Here is an 18,996-nt window from a genome sequence, read left to right as displayed (position 1 = left end):
CAATCATGAAGATAAAACATGCTCATCATCATGGAAATTTGTGTATCCAAAACACATAATTTTCGACATGTTATTAAGGCATGTAATAGTGTAAAATTCTCATTATAGCAATTATATCCTGCTATGCATGATCAAAATTTCTCCCCATTTTATTATTGTAAACAAGAAAGAAGAAGGGAAGAACATGATTCATTTTGATCATTTCAAGACATACAAGCCATAAATACAATCACATCATGTTATGAAAGATAAAATCACTTGAATACCAAAAGACATGATTCATTTTGACACATCTCCTCTTTAAATAAAAAATGAAAGGAATTCTTAGGAGATCATGATATAGATAAAATTCATTCAATCTTGTATGAGAACAAGATATTAATTTAAGCATATAAAATTTCTCAATTCATTATGAATCATAAAAAAAATGTGGTTCCGAAAAATTATGATTTAGTTAGGAAAATTTTCTCTTTAGTATACGACAAGAAGAAATATAGCAATGATACCAATCATGATTCATTTGGATGGTAGATGGCAAAAAGAAACATTGAGGATAAAAGATCTCGATTTTTATAAAGTAAATCTCAAGTTTTAAATCTCAAAAAATCAAAATAAAGCCCATTCAAATTCAAATCATCAAATCAAAATCATTTTCAAGAGATTCATAAAAAGATGATAAAATAGATTCATCAAAGTCAATAAGATAGAGAAAAAGAATTTTCAAGAAAACTACTTTTCTCTATTTAGTTGTTTCATACAAGCATGCCTTTGTCAAAAAGAATATATATCATCAATCGTTTAGGATCGAAAAATAAATTCTGACATAAAAACCATCAAGATCAATAAACCATAAAAATCATCATGTATAACTTTAAAATCTCATGCATAAAATCATCAATCATGGTATTAAAACATCATTATGCATTATTAAATTATCAAGCATGATTTTATATTTTCAATCAAAAATCATTTTGTTTGTTTATCATAAGATATGTATTTTTCATGATTATTTTTAAAATCATTGGAAAGGTAAGCATGATAAGCATAATCCTAATTCATTAGCATTTTCATTATATTATTTAAACATGTAATTTTCAAGAAAATTAATTCTATACTAAAAAAGAAAATGCATTATGGAAAGCATCATATAATTTAGAAATAAATTAAGGGGGTTTTGATTACCTCATCCTTGAATGTCGTTAAGGGGTAGTTTGCCACCTCGCCTTTCTTGATTTTCTCCTCGTCTTCGGAGGCACTTGAGTCATCCCACTTGGTGTTCTTCTTCTTTCGTTTAAAGCAAGTAGTTTCGTTCTTTTTGTTCTTAAATTTTTATTTCTTTAATTTTTAAATTTCTTAGTGAGTAGTTCTTTTTCACCATCACTTGAGCTTATGCTCGAGTGGTCTTCAAATGTTCTATGTCCCAAATCCTTTCTATTCTTTGGAAGGTGGTTTTGTTCATCATGTGCATTGCGCACCATTTCATATGTCATCAATGAACTGATAAGTTCTTCAAGTGGAAAAATATTTAAATCTTTTGTTTCTTGTATTGCCGTTACTTTTGATTCCTAAGCTTTACAAAGTGATCGTAAAACTTTACTAACAAGTTCAAAATTCGAGAAACATTTGCCAAGAGCTTTTAAACCATTGACGACATCCGTAAAACGGGTGTACAAATCAACAATGGTTTCGCTCGGCTTCATTCAAAAAAGCTCGAAATCATGCATTAAAAAATTTACTTTAGAATCTTTTACACTACTTGTGCCTTCGTATGTAATTTCAAGAGTGCACCAAATATCAAAAGCCATTTCGCACATAGAAACCCGATTAAACTCATTTTTGTCTAAGGCACAAAATAGAGCATTCATAGCTCTAGCATTTAAAAAAAACGTCTTTTTCTCCAAATAATTCCAATGGTTCTTTAGAAGAGAAGACATTCGAAAACCGTTCTCGATAATATTCCATAAATTTAAATCTAACAAAAGCAAGAAAACTCTCATTCGAGTTTTTCAATAAGTGTAGTCCGTCCCATTGAAAAGGGAGGACGAATGAGAGAGTGACCCTCTTGGATGCCGAAAAGAGCCATTTCTATATGGGTGTTAAACCAAAATAGAAAACTGTGGCTCTGATACCAATTGTTAGGATCAAGAGCACTAAGGAGGGGGGGCGGGGCGAAAAACTTATGAGGATTAAAATTACGTTCGTACGATGAAATCATTTCCGACGTAAAACCGTTTTCAGAAACTTAACTTGAAAGCGAGTTCATAAAGGAGTGCAGCAAAAGTAATAAGGAAGTAAAGCATATGGAGGTTTGCAGTAAAGATAGAAAATAGAAAGTCAATGCAAACCGAGATTTAGAGTGGTTCGGTCAATCTTGACCTACATCCACTTTTGGCTTCCTCCTCCAATGAGGTTACCGACGTCCACTAGAGGCCTTCCTTCAATAGGCGAAGGCCAACTACCCTTTTACAGTTTCACTCCTTTTGACGAGCTTAAGAGACAAACCTTATAGAATTTTCTCTCCTCTCTTGAAAGATCAAAACTTGGAAGAAAAGAGGGAAGAGAACTTCTAGCCTTTATAACATTTTTGAGCTCTAAAAATCACAGAGTAAGATTGGATTTTTGGTGCCCTTTCATGCAGGAAAGGGTGGGGTATATAGAGACCCCAAAAATGTCATCTCCCGGATTTTCGGGGTCCTGGTGGTACTACCGCTAGATTGGGCGGTACGACTACCTGACAGAGCTCGGAGACCAAGCTCTAGCAGTGCAACCGCTTGACTGGGGTAGTTCCACCACCTAGTGTTGCTCGGAGATTGAGCCCAAGCAGTGCCACCGCCTGACTGGGGTGGTTCCACCACCCAGTTTTCCTGGGAGACTGAGCTCCTAGGCGGTGCCACTGTCGGCCAGGAAATCTAGGTCCGAATAGGCTGATCCATTCGGCCCAATTTGGGTTTGTCAAGGGCCCAATTGCCCCTAGATTAAGTTAATGGGATCACCTCCCATTCCTAGCTTAATCTACATGCTAACTACGATATTTCTTAAGACATTTACTACAACTTACTTCGGTGCGTCAATCGCTTCTTCCGGCGAGCTTCTAGCAAACTTCCGGCGAACATCCGACGAACCCTCGGCGATGCTCCGGCAAACTTCCGGCAAACTCTTGGACTTGCGATGATCCACTTGGCGAGTTCCGACAAGCTTCTTTGGCAAGCTCTTGGACTTCTCGGATTTGTTCCTACATAACCTCCGACGACCATTCGGACTTCCGTCGAACTCTCGAACCCCCAACGTGATCATATTCTTGACTCCGGTGCAACTCCTACTTCATGTCTTACTTTCATCGTAGTTAATCCTGCACATGTAAAGCAACACTTCGATCGAGACAATTAATCCTAAGTAATTAACCAAGTTGTTCGGCATGTCATTGGTCCCTCGACGCTTCGTCCGATTATTCGGCGCATCGTCCTCTTCTATGGCCTATTGCCCAATCGACTAGTTGACTCCGCAACTCCAATATCCTTGGCACAATACCCGCTCTTCTTGGCCCGATGCCCGAGTCCATGGTCCGAAGCCTTCTGTCGATACGTCAACCGATCCACCGGCTCGACGTCTAATCTTCTAACATGTTCCTCCGGCACAACATGATTTTTCCTACTTTAATTATCTCATCCTGATCGAAGCATCCTGCATCACTCAAAACGCAGATTAAATCATAAACATATATCAAGTGGTTTCATCATCAAAATACAAGATTCAACAATCTCCCCCTTTTTGATGATGACAACCACTTGATGACGGAGTTAACCTTAACTCTCGGAGTTTAAACAAACTCCCCCTATCAATATGCCATATTGATAGAAACTCTTGGATTCAAAAATCCAAGCAACATGTCATCATAAACTTATGCATAACATGTCATGTCAACAACATACTTCTCCCCCTTTGTCATCCACAAAAAGGAGAAGTATCACAATCAAGTGTTTGTTATATAAGTTAAACTCATTGCATGAAAAGCATAATATCCATTTTTACCATCATGCAAGTTTGTTATCATAAAAGATATACATGGTAGTATGATAGCAAGTTTACAATATACAAGCTAGCAAAATTTTTTTAACGTTTTAAGACATGCAAGCTAGCAATTTTGAGATGTTCAAGAAAGCAACTCTTGCTTCTTGAAATATAAGTTTTACTAGATGTGCAAGTTAACTTTGTGCTTCTTGAGATAGACAAGATAGTAAAATAACATGTCTTACTTTACAATATTTTACAACATTTTTTAACATGCAAGCTAGCAGTTTTAAGATGTTAAAAAAGCAACTCTTGCTTCTTGAAATATGCAAGTTGTAAGCTATCAAATTTTGCTTCCTTTGCAATGTTTGAGCTCGCAATTTTACTTCCATTGCAAAGTGCAAGTTTAGCATGTTTAGCATCTTGAGATAGGCAAGATAGCACATTTGCTTGAGATTATAAGATGTTAGGATCAGGAGCACATTTGCTTCTTTTGAGATAGCAACTTTTTGCTTCTCTTTAGATCACAAGCTAGCAATTCTAGCAAATTTTACATCATGCAAGGTAGCAAATTTTTGTGATGTTCAAGATGTCAAGTTCTTCTCCTTGCAATATGTAAGCTAGCAAATATTTGCTTCCTTTGTTTGAGCTAGCAATTTTGCTTCCTTTGCAAAGTGCATGTTTCTAAATTTTGCAAGATGAGCTAGCGATATTTCTCCCCCTTTGTCAATGTCAAAAAGAAGGGAAGACCCTTTGCCTCAATTTCTAAATCATGACAAAGGTAAGTATCAATCTTATTTGTGCATCATTATATTTTCAAATTAAAACATGCACATTTTCAAAACCATACATTTCATTTTTCATGCATGATACAAATAAATCAATCATCATTATGAGCATATCATACATGATATTCAAGCATTAAAATTTTTAAGCATTTATCAACATGTTGATCATGATATCAAACATTCATCATTTAAAACATTCATGATACACATCATATGCAATACATCATGTACATCATTATCATAAGTATTGCATGCATCATTACAAATTTATGAATATTTCATACATTCATATCATCACATAAAGAATATCAAGAAGAATTAGTTGGGTGATGAGATAAACATTTCATGAATGCAAGGAATTGCATAAAGATCATATCATGAAAGATTTAAACATATGAATACCAAAATACATGATTTCTTTTTGAAAATTTTCCACATAAATAATCAAAAGAAAATCTTAGGAGATCGATTAAACAAAAAATCTTGATTCATAATAAAATTTCATGTATCGAATATCGAGAAATCAAGATGATGATTCATAAAAAAAACATAACACAAGTTATATTCAAGAGAAAAATCATCGTTCATTTTGTCAAATCAACATTTCTTGGGTATGCATGATATCAAAACATGGTTTCAAATCTTCAAAATATAACATGCATAAATTCAAAAATCGAAGGGAGAAGGGAAGAATTCAAACATACAAAAATTTCAACCATCTCATAAACAAATGAAGGATCAAGTCATGAATCAAAAATTCCATGAATCATTTCGACAAATCACATTTTAAATAATCGAGATGATCATCAAGGGAAATCTCATGTTATTCCAAGAAATCAAGATCATGATTTTGATAAAACTCATCTCAAACTCAAATCACCAAAATCATTTTTATGGTTCACAAAATTCATAACATAAGTAGATTCATGATTTCATTGATAATATATTTTTCCTTTTTTAAGGAATTCATTTTAAGTGATTGATTTCATGTTAGCATGCTTTTTCATTTATGTTAAATAAAAACATGCATCAACGTTTAGGATCGAAAAATGAATTTCATCATAAAACCATCAAGATCAATAAATCACAAAAATCAAGAGAATCCGAAAATGAAATTTAACACTTTCATGCATTCGGACATGGTTTTGTCATATGTTTTTCAAATACACTCATGAAAATAACATATGCTTATCATCATGTATAACTTAAAATCTCATGTATAAAATTGTCAATCATGGTATCAAAATGTTTAATATTACATCATTATGCATTTCTTCAAACATGATTTTATTTAATCAAAATCGAGAAATAATAATGGAAATCAACATGACACATTATTACTTCTTAACCACATATAGCATGATTTCATATTTTCAATCAAAATTATTTTGTTTGTTTATCATAAAATACGTATTTTTCATGATTATTTTCAAAATTATGAGCATGATCATATTCTTGCATTTTTAATTTTTTTTAAATATAATTTTTAAGAAAAATAATTATTCTAAAAAAAATGCATCATGGAAAATAATATGTAATTTCAAAATAAATTAAGGGGGTTTCGATTACCTCATCATTGAATGTCATTAAGGTGTAGTTTGCCACCTCGCCTTTGTTGATTTTCTCCTCGTCTTCGGAGAAGCTCGATTCATCCCACTTTGTGTTCTTCTTCTTGCGTTCAAAGCAAATAGTTCCGTTCTTTTTGTTCTTAAATTTTTGTTTCTTTAATCTTTTAAATTTCTTAGTGAGTAGTTTTTGTTCACCATCACTTGAGCTTATGCTCGAGTAGTCTTCAAATGTTCTATGTCCCAAATCCTTCCTATTCTTTGGAAGGTTATTTTATTCATCATGTGCATTGTGCACCATTTCATATGTCATCAACGAACCAATTAGTTCTTCAAATGAAAAAATATTTAAATCTTTTGTTTCTTGTATTGCCGTTACTTTTGATTCTCAAGCTTTAGAAAGTGATCGTAAAACTTTACTAATAAGTTCAAAATTCAAGAAACGTTTGCCAAGAGCTTTTAAACCATTGATGACATCCGTAAAACGGGTGTACATATCAAAAATGGTTTCGCTTGATTTCATTCGAAAAAGCTCGAAATCATGCATTAAAAAATTTACTTTATAATCTTTTACACTACTTGTGCCTTCGTATGTGATTTCAAGAGTGCGCCAAATATCAAAAGTCATTTCGCACGTAGAAATCCGATTGAACTCATTTTTGTCCAAAGCGTAAAATAAGGCATTCATAGCCTTTGCATTTAAAGAAAAATACTTCTTCTCCAAATCCGACCATTCGTTTATCGGTTTAGAGGGAAGTTGAAAACCATTTTCAATAATATTCCATAAATCCAAATTCATAGAAATCAAGAAAACTCTCATTCGAGTTTTCCAATAAGTGTAGTCCAATTCGTTAAACAACGGTGGACGAACAACCGATAAGCCCTCTTGAAAGCCATGAAGAGCCATTTCTCTCGAGTGTAAATCTGAAATGAGAAATACCGGGCTCTGATACCAATTGTTAGGATCAGGAGCACTAAGAGGGGGGGGGGGTGAATTAGTGCAACGGAAAACTTTCGACGATTAAAACTGCATTCGTACGATAAAAGCGATTTTGGTAAGAAAGCCGATTCGTAAATCACATTAACTTGTGATCAAGTGAGATGCAGTTAAAGCAAATATATAGAAGCAGTTTGCAGTTAAGATAGACAATAGAATGTAATAGCAAACTGGAATACGACGTTCGTACGATAAAAGCGATTTTGGTATGAAAGTCGATTCGTAAATCGCTTTAACTTGTGATCAAGCGAGATGCAGTTGAAGCAAAGATATAAAGGCAGTTTGTAGTTATGATGGAAATCAGAATGTAATCGTAAACTGAAATATGATGTTCATATGATAAAACTGATTTTCGTCTTAACGCCGATTCGGAAAATACTTAACTATGAAACACGTTTGTAAATGAGCATAAGGCAGTAAGCTACTGAGGAGGTTTACAGTAAAGATAAGATGCTCAAAGTAAATGCAAACTAAGATTTAGAGTGGTTCGGTCAATCTTGACCTACATCCACTTTTGGCTTCCTCCACCGACGAGGTCACCGACGTCCACTAGAGGCCTTCATTCAATAGGCGAAGGCCAACCACCCTTTTACAGTTTCACTCCTTTTGATGGGCTTAGGAGACAACCCTTACAAACTTTTCTCTCCTCTCTTGAAAGATCAAAACTTGGAAGAAAAGAGGGAGGAGAACTTCTAGCCTTTACAACACTTTTGATCTCTAAAAATCACAGAGTAAGATTGGATTTTCAGTGCACTTTCATGAGGGAAAGGGTGGGGTATATATAGGCCTCAAACTGGTTTAAATTTGGAGCTAAAAAATGTCTTTTCCCGGATTTCCGAGGTCCTGGCAGTACTACCTCCTGATTGGGGCGGTACAACCGCCTGACAAGGGCGAGTCTCGCTCGGAGACTAAGCCCAAGCGGTGCCACCGCCTGACTGGGGTGGTTGCACCGCGCAGTCTCGCTCGGAGACTAAGCCCAAGCGGTGCCACCGCCTAACCTGGGCGGTTGCACTGCCCAGCTTTCCGGGGAGACCATCTCCTGGGCGGTGCCACCGCCGATCGTGGCGGTGCCACAGCCTAGCAAGAATTCTGGTCTGAATGGGTTGATCCATTCGACCCAATTTAGGTCTATCAAGGGCCCAATTGCCCCCAGATTAAGTTAATGGGATCACCTCCCATTCCTAACTTAATCTACATGCTAACTACGATATTTCTTAAGACATTTACTGTAACTTGCTCCGGTGCGTCAATCGCTTCTTCCGACGAGCTTCCGGCGAACTTCCGGCGAATATTCAACGAACCTTCGGCGATGCTTCGGCGGACTTCTGGCAAACTTCTAGACTTGCAACGATTCACTTGGCGAGTTCCAACAAGCTTCTTTGGAAAGCTCCTGGACTTTTCGGATTTGTTCCCGCAGAACCTCCGATGACCGTTCGGACTTCCGTCGAACTCTCGAACCCCCAACGTGATCATGGTCTTGACTTCAGCGCAACTCCTACTGCATGTCTTACTTTCATTGTAGTTAATTCTACATATGTAAAGCAAAACTTCGATCGAGATAATTAATCCTAAGCAATTAACTAAGTTGTTCGGTATGTCATTGGTCCCTCGACGCTTCGTCCGATTATTCGGCGTATCGTCCTCTCCTGCGGCCTATTGCCCAATCGGCCAGTTGACTCCGTAACTTCGATATCCTTGGCACAATACTCGCTCTTCTTGGCCCGATGCCCGAGTCCACGGCCCGAAGCCTTCTGTCGATACGTCGACCGATCCACCGGCCCGACATCCAATCTTCTGACATGTTCCTCCGACACAACATGATTTTTCCTGCTTTAATTATCTCATCCTGATCGAAGCATCCTGCGTCATTCAAAACGTAGATTAAATCATAAACATATATCAAGTGGTTTCATCATCAAAATACGAGATTTAACAAAAGGCTAGTGCTTCCACTATGGCAAAGATGGCCACTGGAAGAGGAACTGTAAAGAGTGCCTTGCAAAGAGGGCAAAAAAGAAACTTGGAGAACCTTTAGGTATATTCATAATCAATCTCTATTTGTTAGACTCTTATGATAACACATGGGTATTAGATACCGATAGTACTTATCACATTTGCAAATCGTTGTAGGTTTTGGCAAGATGTAGGAGATTGTCAAGAGGCAAGATGGACCTTAAGATGGGCAATGGAATAAAAGTTGCTGCAGTAACTATTGGCGAGGTCACCCTACATCTGCCTAGTGGAGCTATTATTACATTGGATGCATGTTATGGTGTTCCTTCTATTATCAAAAATATTATTTCCATTTCATGTTTGACAATCAATGGATATAAATTAGTTTTTGAGAACGATAGTTGTTCAATAATATTAGATGATGAGATCATCATAAGACGAACATTGCATAATGGTTTATTTATACTAGATATTGCTCCATATATCATGAATGTAAGTGTGTCTAAGAGGAAACGAGATGAGGTGAACAATGCATACTTGTGGCATTGTAGGCTAGGTCATATTTATGAGGGAATGATTCAAATGTTACTAAAGGATGGATATATAGATCTATTCAACTATGAGTCATATGCAACTTAAGAGCCTTGTCTTCGTGAAAAACTAACCAACTCTCCTTTTAATGGAACTAGAGAGAGAGTCATTGAGCTATTGGAACTCACACATAATGATGTATGTAGACCCAAGTCAACTCATGCCATTGGTGGTTACTCATACTTTATTACTTTTACTGATGATTTCACAAGGTATGGACATGTATACTTGATGAACTACAAGTCCGAGGCATTTGAGAAATTCAGAGAGTATAAGAATGAAGTGGAGAACCAGACTAGAAAGAGTATCAAGACTCTTCGATCAAATCGAAGAGGCGAGTACTTGAGTATAGAGTTCACCCAGATCCTCAAGGACCATGGGATTCTATCCCAATGGACACCTCTTTATACACCTTAGCTCAATGGTGTATCTTAAAAGAGGAATCCTATACTGTTAGACATGGTGCAGTCCATGATGAGCTTCGCTGACCTACCTATCTTATTTTGGGGATATGCCCTAGAGACCACAACTTACCTTTTGAACATAATTCCAATTAAATCGGTAGTGTCCACACTACATGAGATATGAAAAGGGAAGAAGCTCGATCTTAATGTTGTTAAGATTTGGGGCTACCTTGCCCATGTCGCAATATAAGAAAATTGGCTCCTTGCTACCCAGCATTACTCCTAGATCTATGATGAACTTCTTCATCTAGACTCCCTCCTTTACTGCCTTTACTACAGCAGCATACTCCACCTCTATGGTCGAGTCCAAAGTAGTACTTTATTTGGAACTCTTCCAGCATACTGCTCCTCCATTCAGGGTGAACACATATCCCAAATTAGACTTATTATCATTGACATCAAATTAGAGACTCATGTCTGTATAGCCTTCAACCTTGAGGCTACTACCTTCATATACTAGTAAAAGATCCTTAGTCTTTTGGATAGATTTTAGCATGGCTACGGGTGAGAAAGTTTTATCATAGTCAACACATTGCCTTTGACGATACCCCTTAGCCACTAGCCTTGCTTTATAGGTCTCTACCTTTCCATCTACTTCGATCTTCTTCTTAAAGATCCACTTTCAACCGATGGGTACAATACCCTCGGGTGCATCAACTAGGTTTCAAACCTTGTTGGAGTACATGAAATCCATCTAAGAATTCATGGCTTCTTGCCACTTCCCAGAGTCTATACTCGTAATAGCTGTTAGAACTCTTGCAGATTCTAAGCTTGGGGTTGATCTCTTTAGGGGATCGACCTCCTTTGAACTCTATAGGGGTTCCTGTTAGGATCAAGAGCACTAAGAGGAGGGGGTGGGGGGGGTGAATTAGTGCAGCAGAAATCTTTCGACGATAAAAACGTTCGAACGATAAAAACGATTTCGATGTGAAAGCCGATTCTAAGATTACTTTAACTTAAGATCAAGCGACATGATTTTAAAGTCAATCTATGAAGGCAGTTTGCAGTTATGATGAAAACCAGCATACGAGCAAAAACTTAAATATGACGTTTGTACGAAGAAATTGATTTACGTCTAAATGCTTATTCGTAAATCACTTGATTAGGCGAGATGCAGCTTAAGCAAGGATATTAAGGTAGTTTGCAGTTAAGATAGAAATCAAAACGTAAATGCAAACTGAAATATGATGATCGTACGAAAAAATATATTTACGACTAAACGTTGATTCGAAAAGTGCAAAGCTGAAACCCTATCATATATGCGCAGAAAGCAGTAAGCTTTAGAGGAGGTTTGCAGTAAAGATAAAATGCTCAAAGTAAATGCAAACCGAGATTTAGAGTGGCTCGGTCAATCTTGACCTACTCCACTATTGGCTTCCTCCACCGACGAGGTCACCGACGTCAATTAGAGGCCTTCCTTCAATAGGCGAAGGCCAACCACCCTTTTATAGTTTCACTCCTTTTGACGGGCTTAGGAGACAACCCTTACAGAATTTTCTCTCCTCTCTTTACAACTCAGAACTTGGAAGAAACGAGGGAGAAGAACTTTTGGCCTTTATAACAATTTTGAGCTCTAAGAATCACAGAAAAATATCAAGATTTCGGTGTAAGTTCATTGCATTTCAGTGCTGAATGGGTGGGGTATTTATAGGCCCCAACCCAGTTCAAATTTGGAGCTCAAAACTGTCAATTCCCGGAATTCTGGGATCAGGCGATTGCACCTCCTGACTGGAGCGGTTGCACCGCCTAGCAGAGCTCGAAGACTGAGCCTCTGGGCGGTGCCACCTCCTGTCAGGGGCGGTTGCACCTCTTGCCAGAGCTCGAAGACCGAGCTCAAGCGGTTGCACCTCCTGACTGAGGCGGTTGCACCGCCTGGCAGAGCTCGAAGACCGAGCTCAGGCGGTGCCACCTCCTGTCAGGGGAGGTTGCACCGCCCAGTCTCGCTCGGAGACTGAGCCCAGGCGGTGCCACCGCCTGGCTGGAGCGGTTGCACCTCCCAGTCTCGCTCGGAGATTGAGCCCAGGTGGTGCAACCTCCTGCCTTGGGCAGTTCAACCACTTGGTAGAAATCAGGGTCTGAATGGGTTGATCCATTCGGCCCAATTTGGGTTTTTCAGGGGTCCAATTGCCCCAAGATTAAGTTAATGGGATCACCTCCCATTTCCAACTTAATTATTGTGCTAACTACGATATTCCCTAAGAAATTTATTGTAACTTGCTCCGATGCGTCAATCGCTTCTTCCGGCGAGCTTCCGACGAACTTCTGTCGATCATCCGATGAACCCTTGACGATGCTCCTGCGGACTTCCGGCAAACTCCTGGACTTGCGATGATCCACTTGGCGAGTTCCGACGAGCTTCTTTGGCAAGCTCATGGACTTCTCGGATTTGTTCCCGCAGAACCTCCGACGACTGTCCGAACTTCCGTTGAACTCTCGAACTCCTAACGTGATCATTGTCTTGACTCCGGCATAACTCCTGCTGCATGTCTTACTTACATCGGAGTTAATCCTGCACACTTTTCTCAGCATATAGATAACAAATGACAATTGACTTCATCATCAAAATCCGAGATTCAACAATCTCCCCCTTTTTTATGATGACAATCAATTGATAATGGAGTTAACCTTAACTCCTCCTGTCTATATGCCATACTTGAGATAAGTTATTCTTGAATTCAAAACCTAAGAATTCAAGAGACATATTGATAAGTTAGAATCATTTGAACTTATCAATACTCCCATCATGATTCCCATCATTATGTATCTCTCTGAAGATGATGTCAAGGCTTGACATTCATTTTCAAATTTTACATAACAAGTTTGAATGATGATAATTGTAGCAATTCATCATATTGTAAGATATCAACATGTAAAGCTTGCGAAGTAAGATTTTGATATCATTACATAATGTACATATTCCAAATATTTTAGCAAGTATTGCATTTCATCATATGGTAAGATATCAACTCGTAGAATTACGATGCAAGTTTTTTGTTTGATATCTTGACGCGATACACACAAGATATAATGCAAATTAATCATAGCATCTGTTCATATATCTCTTGGTGATGCAAGCATAGCATAATCATAGCATCAGTGTTTATAGCATCAATTCATATATTTCTCCCCCTTTGTCATCAACAAAAAGCATGGTAGTTGTGATACTACGAGAACAATATAAGCAAATTTTGAGCATAAGTGCGATAATTGTTCATGCCTTTACTGGGTTCATGTTATTTTCCAATAGTAAGTGATAGGAAATCAAGCATATAAAGGAAGGCATGATACGTAGATTGCTTTGAATACTTCTTCATTTTTATTTGTTATAATCTTTTTGCATGAAGGAGGAAAGCCAGCTATTTGTGGGTTTACTTTGAGTCAAGATATGTGTGTGAAACAGCTTTTTGCAAGTAAAAATACTATCATCCATATTTCAAGATGGAATTTATAAGCAGGAATCATTTCATAAAAATATTTTTCATAAGAGTGTATGAGAAAATCCAATTTTTAGCATTCCAATTGTTAAGTGAATCCGAAAATGAAATGAACACTTTCATGCATTCGGACAAGACTATGCTACAGATTTTCAAATACAATCATGAAGACAAAACATTTCAACACATAATTTACAACATGTTATTTAGGCATGTAATGGCAATCAAGTGATTTGATCATAAAGTCCGAAAAATAATTTGAACTAGTTTATGTATTCGGACACATTAACATTCCTAATTATCTTCTTATGAAATCAAATTGCTCTTCACTTAGAGGTTTTGTAAAAATATCAACTAGTTGATGTTTAGTATCAATGAATTCTATGATTACATCATGATTAGTAACATGATCTCGTATAAAGTGATGTCTAATATCAATATGTTTTATTCTTGAGTATTGTATAGGATTTTTCGTTAAGCATATTGCACTTGTGTTATCACATTTAATAGGAATATTTTTAAGATGAATTTTATAATCTTCTAAGGTGTTTTTCATCCATACAACTTGTGCACAGCATGCACTTGCTGCAATATATTCAGCTTCGGTTGTTGAAAGTGCAACCGAGTTTTGTTTCTTAGATGACCAGGAAACAAGGGCATGTCCTAAAAATTGACATGTTTCTAATGTGCTTTTTCTATCTAGTCTACAGTCAGCAAAGTCCGAATCAACATAAGCAATTAACTCAAGATTCTATGATTTTGGGTACCATAATCCTAGATTTGTGGTACCATTAAGATATCTAAGTATTCTTTTAACTGCTTTGAGATGAGATATCTTAGGGTTTGATTGAAATCTAGCACAAAGTCCTACACTGAACATGATATCTGGTCTAGTTGTAGTGAGGTAAAGTAAACTTCCTATCATACGCCTATAAGTTTTTTGATCGAAGCTTTCTCCACTTTCATCAATTTCTAACTTAGTGGAGGTGCTCATTGGAGTGTTAATAGCTTTTGAGTTATTCATATTAAACTTTTTCAGCAAATTCATAGCATATTTAATTTGACTAATAAAGATGCCATTGTTTAGTTGTTTGATTTGTAAGCCTAAGAAGAATGTTAATTCTCCCATTAAACTCATTTCGAATTCAAGACTCATAGTTTTAGCAAAAGATTCACAAAGAGATTCAATCGTAGAACCAAAGATAATATCATCAACATAAATCTGAACAATGAGAAAATTATTTTCAAAATTCTTGATGAATAATGTAGTATCAACCTTGCCTTTTGTGAAATCATTTTCAATAAGAAAAGAACTAAGTCTCTCATACCAAGCCCTCGGGGCTTGTTTTAAACCATAGAGAGCTTTGGTTAATCTAAACACATGATTAGGGAGGCTATTATTTTCAAATCCTGGAGGTTGTTCAACATAGACTTCTTCGGAAATAAAGCCATTTAGAAAAGCGCTTTTAACATCCATTTGAAACAACTTAAAATTATTACTATTAGCGTAGGCAAGGAGCATCCTTATGGCTTCTAATTGAGCCACAGGAGCGAAGGTTTCTTCATAATCGATACCTTCTTCTTGGTTGAAACCTTTGGCCACTAATCTAGCCTTGTTTCTAACCACGATACCATTTTCATCTTGCTTGTTTCTAAAGACCCATTTAGTACCAATAACTAAATGGTCATTTGGCCTAGGAACAAACTTCCACACCTCATTTCTCTCAAATTGATTCAATTCATCTTGCATTGCGATAATCCATGAATCATCTTTCATGGCTTCGTCAACACATTTGGGTTCAATTTGGGAGAGAAAAGCGACGTTCGCACAAAAATTTTTAAGAGAAGATCGTGTTTGAACCCCCTTTGATGTGTCTCCTAAGATTAGCTCCTTAGGATGAGCATCTACATACTTCCAATCCTTGGGTAAGGATGTTTCGGAAGTGGATGCATCCAAGTTGCTAGTTGGAGACGGGGTTTCATTTAAATTCAAGGAATCAAAATTAACATCATCATCAAAATCGTTTTTCTTGATTTCGGAAATCTCATTGAAAACAACATGAATGGATTCTTCAATAATTAAGGTTCTTTTATTGAAGATACGAAAAGCTTTAGAAACCGAAGAATAACCAAGAAAGATTCCTTCATCGGATTTAGCATCAAATTTTCCTATGTTATCCTTTTCATTCAAGATAAAACACTTACACCCAAAGACTTTAAAATATGAAACGTTGGGTTTTTTGTTGTTCCATAACTCATAAGGAGTTTTGGTGAGTAAGGGTCTTACCAGAACTCTATTCAATATATAGCATGCGGTGTTTACGGCTTCGGCCCAAAAATATTTGGGTAGGCTATGTTCATTCAACATGGTTCTTGCCATTTCTTGTAAATTTTGATTTTTTCTTTCAACTACTCCATTTTATTGAGGATTTCTAGGAGTAGAGAAATTATGGTTGTATCCATTGAGTTCACAAAATTCTTGGAAATCATGGTTTTGAAATTCACCACCATGATCACTTCTAATTGATGAAATCATAGAACCCTTCTCATTCTGAACAAGTTTACAAAACTTGGTAAAATATCTGAAGCATTCATTTTTTTGTTTTAAGGAGTAAGTCCATGTGTATCTGCTATAGTCATCCACAATGACGAAGGCGTATTTGCTACCTCCTTGACTTGATGTAGAGATTGGTCCGAACAAGTCCCTATGGATCAATTGTAAGGGCCTAGAGGTGCTTATTTGATTCTTAGATTTGAAACTACCCTTAATTTGTTTACCTAATTGGCAAGCATCACATACATTATCTTTGATGAACTTGATATGAGAAATTCCTCTTACAAGTTTTTTAGATGATATTTGAGTGATTAGTTTCATGCAAGCATGACCTAATCTTCTATGCCATAGCCAAGCATCCTCATTCAAAACCGAAAAACACATTTCATTACACAACTCATTGATGTCAATAGTGTATACGTTATTTTGTTTTAATGCAATCATGGACGTGTTTTTGTGTGATTTTTCAATGATGCAAGCATTAGACTCGAATATGATAATATATCCTTTATCACATAATTGACTAATACTCAAGAGGTTATGTTTTAAAACATCAACTAACAAAACATCTTCGATAAAGAGGTTGGATTTATTACCTATGGTTCCTTTGCCAATGATTTTACCCTTGTTGTTGTCTCCGAAGGTGATATAGCCTTCGTCTATGCTAGTGAGCTTAGAGAATTGAGATGGATCTCCGGTCATATGCCTTGAGCATCCACTATCAAGTTACCATCTCTTGCTCCTAGCTTACGATGGTATAGGTTTCTACAAGAAAGGATGATTTTTAGGTACCCATTTGCTTTTGGGTGCCTCAAAAATAGATCTATATTGTTTATCATGTTGCATAGAATTTGTCATGGTTCCTTTAGGAACCCAAATTAATTTACTCGGACTAATTTTCTTGAATGGACAATAATGCGTTTTGTGTCCAAGTTTGCAACAAAAGTTGCATTTGCTTTGGTGTCAAACATGTAAGATGGGGCCTTTTATGAAGGTGGTTGGATTTTGGTGAGGACTTCTCACAAATCCGATTCCATTTCTTTTGGGAATGTGACCCTTGTTTGCAAGGATCATGTTCACTGACTTGCTACCAACCTCGAATTTCTTCAAGGTGTCCTTAAGTAGCAAGTTTTCCTTTTGGAGAGTTTCTAGATCATGGCATTTTGTGCATGAACTAAAACTATCATGATATTCAGTTTTTAACTTATCAAAATTACAAGTAAGACTATCATACTCCTTTTTTAGCAATTTATATTTTCTACTAATAATCTTGCATTCATCAAAAAAGTCATGGAAGGCATTTAATAATTCATCAAATGATAAATCTGCATCTATTAAATTCGTTACCTCCTCTCCGATGGCCATTAAGGCATAATGAGCAACTTGCTCGGTGTTGGACTCCTCTTCTTCGGACGTGCTCGAGTCATCCCATGTTGCTTTGAGCACCTTCTTCTTTGATGTTCTCTTCTTGACTTGGGGACAATCACTCTTGTAGTGTCCCGGCTTCTTGCACTCATATCAAATAACTTGGTCCTTCTTGGGTTCAAATTTATTTTTTGTTTCATTCTTAAACTTGTTTCTTTTAATGAATTTTTAAAATTTTCTTGTTAGAAGTGCCAAGTCATCGTCACAGTCCTCATCACTTGAGTTTTCTCTCAAGTGGTCTTCTGAAATTTTAAGTGTCATATCCTTCCTGTTCTTTGGAAGGATGTCTTCTTGCTCTTCATGAGCTTTGCAGGTCATCTCGTAGGTCATTAATGACCCGATTAGTTCTTCAAGAGGGAAGTTGCTCAGATCTTTCGCCTCTTGAATAGCAGTGACTTTAGGATCCCAACTCTTAGGAAGGGATCTTAGAATCTTATTTACGAGCTCAAAATCCGAAAAACTTTTTCCGAGTCCTTTTAGACCGTTGACGACATCCGTGAAACGGGTAAACATGTTGCCAATGGTTTCACTCGGTTTCATCCAGAAAAGTTCGAAAGAATGTAACAGAAGATTGATTTTTGACTCTTTCACTCTACTTGTGCCTTCGTGAGTCACTTCGAGTGTGTGCCAAATATCAAATGCAGTTTCACAAGTCGAAACACGGTTAAACTTGTTTTTATCAAGTGCACAAAATAAGGCATTCATAGCCTTTGCATTAAGAGTGAAAGCCTTCTTCTCCAATTCATTCCAATCGATCATTGGAAGAGAAGACTTCGAAAATCCGTTTTCGACAAGATTCCAAAGTTCAAAATCCATAGAAATAAGAAAGATCCTCATTCGGGTCTTCCAATAGGTGTAGTCCGTCCCATTGAACATGGGTGGACGTGTAATAGAATGGCCCTCTTGGTTTCTGGCGTATGCCATCTCTCTTGGGTTTTAATCTGTTAGAGTGTTAACCCCGCTCTGATACCAATTGTTAGGATCAAGAGCACTAAGAGGGGGGGGGGGGGTGAATTAGTGCAGCAAAAATCTTTCGACGATAAAAACATTCAAACGATAAAAATGATTTCGGTGTGAAAGCCGATTCTAAGATTACTTTAACTTAAGATCAAGCGAGATGACGTTAAAGTCAATCTATGAAGGCAGTTTGCAGTTATGATGAAAACCAGCATACGAGCACAAACTGAAATATGACGTTTGTATGAAGAAACTGATTT

The sequence above is a fragment of the Musa acuminata genome, chromosome BXJ1-10 (genome assembly GCF_036884655.1).
Source record: "Musa acuminata AAA Group cultivar baxijiao chromosome BXJ1-10, Cavendish_Baxijiao_AAA, whole genome shotgun sequence".
NCBI classification, from domain to species: Eukaryota; Viridiplantae; Streptophyta; class Magnoliopsida; order Zingiberales; family Musaceae; genus Musa; species Musa acuminata.
The sequence above is the reverse complement of the archived record's forward strand: the minus strand, read 5'-3'. Positions refer to the sequence as shown.